Below are 2,972 nucleotides of genomic sequence, written 5' to 3'. Positions count from 1 at the left end.
TTTTTTTTTTAAGATTTTATTTATTTATTTGAGAAAGAGAATGAGATAGAGAGAGCATGAGAGGGGGGAGCGTAAGGGGGAGAAGCAGACTCCCTGCTGAGTAGGGAGCCCGATGTGGGACTTGATTCCGGGACTCCAGGATCATGACCTGAGCCGAAGGCAGTCGCTTAACCAACTGAGCCACCCAGACGCCCTACATTTTCAAATAAGAATTTAAAAATATTTTCTATAGAACCATAGAAAGAATGTCTTGCTTCTTGTATGGTTGGTCAAAATTTGATTTTTAGGAAGATTTCTTCCGGTTTCATAATTTGTTACTGGTAATGCCATGTGAAATTTTTAGAATTGTCAATATTTGGAAAACTTATATCAAATTGTTTTCATAGAAGAAGTATGTGATTCAGAGCCATTTTGCTGTATCAGTAACAATTTTGCATGTCTCTTAGTATCACAGACTAAGATGGATCTGAAATGTTGGGATCTGGAAAGCATGTGACTGCTCATATAGTCACAGAGTTGTGCTCGTTATATGTAGCGTTGTTACAGATTTTTGCTTTACAATTGTAGGAATTCAGATAAATTCTGTTTTACATGATTCCCATCCAACAAAAAAAATCATGATGTATTTATAATTGTTTAAAATTAGCCTCTGGGCGCTGGCTTTGGCAACACTATTAAAATTAGAAAGATACAGAGAAGATTAGCATGGCCTCTGCACAAGGATGACACACAAATTTGTGAAGGGTTCCATATTTTTATCACTGGGTGATGCATGGACTTGTTGAATCACTATATTTTACACCTGAAATTAATATAACACTGTATGCTAACTATCCTGGAATTAAAATAAAAACATAAAAAGTCAAAAATAAAAAATAAAAAAATAAAATAAAATTGGCCTTTGGAAGTGTACTATGCAATAGATTGCCCTGATGCTTAAGTTTCATTAGATTCAGTTATTGAAACCCAACTCTCCAAGTCCATCATTTACAGATAGGCGAGTGAAGGAAGTAGGTCCAGAGGAGTAGCATCCAAAGAAACTTCATGTTTTAACAATGAAGTGTTCATTCATGCTGTTGCCCCGAGTGTCCATAATTCTTCATTGTGGTCGAGGACAATGACAACAGCTCTCTTAGGCTCTCTAGACTCAAATGCAATTATTTATTGATTGTTTCATTCTGTAACAACTCTAAGACCACTTAAAGTCACGCAAGTGCTTTTTTACTTTTGTGGGACTTATGTATAAATTATCTCATTTGTTTTTGCTTTGTTGCCACATCCTCTTCAGGGATGTGGAGTAAGCGGGGTGAAGTGACTCACCTGAAGTCATGTGTTTTTTAAAGCAGAGTTTCAAACCAAAACTTTGCAACACAACAAGCCCAATGTTGACTCTAGGCCATATTGAGTCCTCTTCTGTATGATATTTATGATGTTATGACTTTTTTTTTTAAAGATTTTATTTATTTATTTGACAGAGAGAGAGACACAGCGAGAGAGGGAACACAAGCAGGGGGAGTGGGAAAGGGAGAGGGAGGCTTCCCATGGAGCAGGGAGCCCAATGCGGGGCTCGATCCCAGGACCCTGGGATCATGACCTGAGCTGAAGGCAGACACTTAACCGACTGAGCCACCCAGGCGCCCTACGTCATGACATTTGAATGCATTCTTAAGCGTCCTGGCACATTAGGCAAGTCAATGTTAGCTGATGTCACAAGTAACCTCGACTCTTCCTAATTACAATAAATGCTTATTTCTCACTCCAGTGTTTTAAAGTACAATGTGAGTAGTTTTGATCTGAGGGGTGGTTTTTTTGCAAACATTTACAGAAGGACCTAAGCTCCTTTGGTCTTGTGGTAGTGTCACCTTCAATATACGGTCTCTGATCCTGCAGCAGAATGGAAGACGGCAAGGAGAGGGCCCAGGGGTGTTAATCCTCATGATACGTGTGGTTGCTGTCACATGCCACAACATTAATACTGTGGTACTGTGGTTGCACCTACATGGACGCAAACAGGGAAATATATTGCCTGGTTTGACAGCAATGTCCCATCCAGAGAATAAATAAAGAAAAAAATAGTTTATCTTTTTTTAAATCAGTTATTGTCAAGTTCTTGAGAAAGTAAATGATAAGAGAAAAAGAAGGAACAAAATTATGCTTTATTTTCTTCTTGACCATCATTCTAAAGCTCTACTTTTTAAGCTAAAGCCATGAAGAAAGATGGTCACAGTATGAAAATAAAGAGCTATTCAGAGGTCAGGTTAAAAAAATACAGCTCTTTATATTTTTCCGTATCTATTCAATACATTTGTGGTTGGACATCTGAAATATAACTTACTGTGAGTTCTACTATAATGGGTATTCTAAATTTAAATCATATATTTGTAGAAACGTACTGGTAAACATTTCTTTCACTTCATTCAAGAGTTTTTTGTTTGTTCATTTTACTTTTTGGGGCACATGATATGTCAGAATGCCCTGTACATGTGAATCTCTCTCAGGGAACCCACAATTTAGTGGGAAGATAAGCCACACTCATGAGCTCAAATACATTGTGCAAAATGAGATATATCATGAAGGAGATATACACAAAGAGTACTTTGGAAGTCTGAGCAGGAGGATGAGAGGGGTGAAGGGGGGTTGACAAACTTTGGTGATGACAAGATAGGCTTATCCAGTTCAATCAAGGGTTTCACCTACTAACCTACTAACAAATAGGAAAACATAATATCGCTGACAGGGTAACAAGCCATTTCCCCCCCATTTTATTAAGAAATAATTGACATTTATCCTTGTATAAATTTAACATACAACATGTTAGTTTGATTTATATATCCTGCCTTCCCATACAGATGTAATGAAAAAGAACAAGAATAAAATAATAAACAATTCTTGTGATGAGAACTCTTAGAACTCACTCTCTTGACAACTTCCCTATATATCATACAGTAGTATTAACTATAGTCATCATGTTG

The 2,972-nt window shown here is 37.1% G+C and overlaps 1 non-coding gene across 1 annotated transcript; it reads left to right on the top strand.

Annotated features, from left to right (window-relative positions):
- The first annotated feature begins 656 nt into the window (after positions 1-656).
- Positions 657-757, top strand: LOC118544386 (U6 spliceosomal RNA). The gene has a single exon (XR_004921555.1). It is a non-coding gene; the product is annotated as a U6 spliceosomal RNA (small nuclear RNA).
- Positions 758-2,972: the final 2,215 nt, after the last annotated feature.

This window comes from Halichoerus grypus, chromosome 3 (genome assembly GCF_964656455.1).
Source record: "Halichoerus grypus chromosome 3, mHalGry1.hap1.1, whole genome shotgun sequence".
In the NCBI taxonomy this organism is placed as follows: Eukaryota; Metazoa; Chordata; class Mammalia; order Carnivora; family Phocidae; genus Halichoerus; species Halichoerus grypus.
This window is presented reverse-complemented; position numbering and strand designations above follow the sequence as displayed.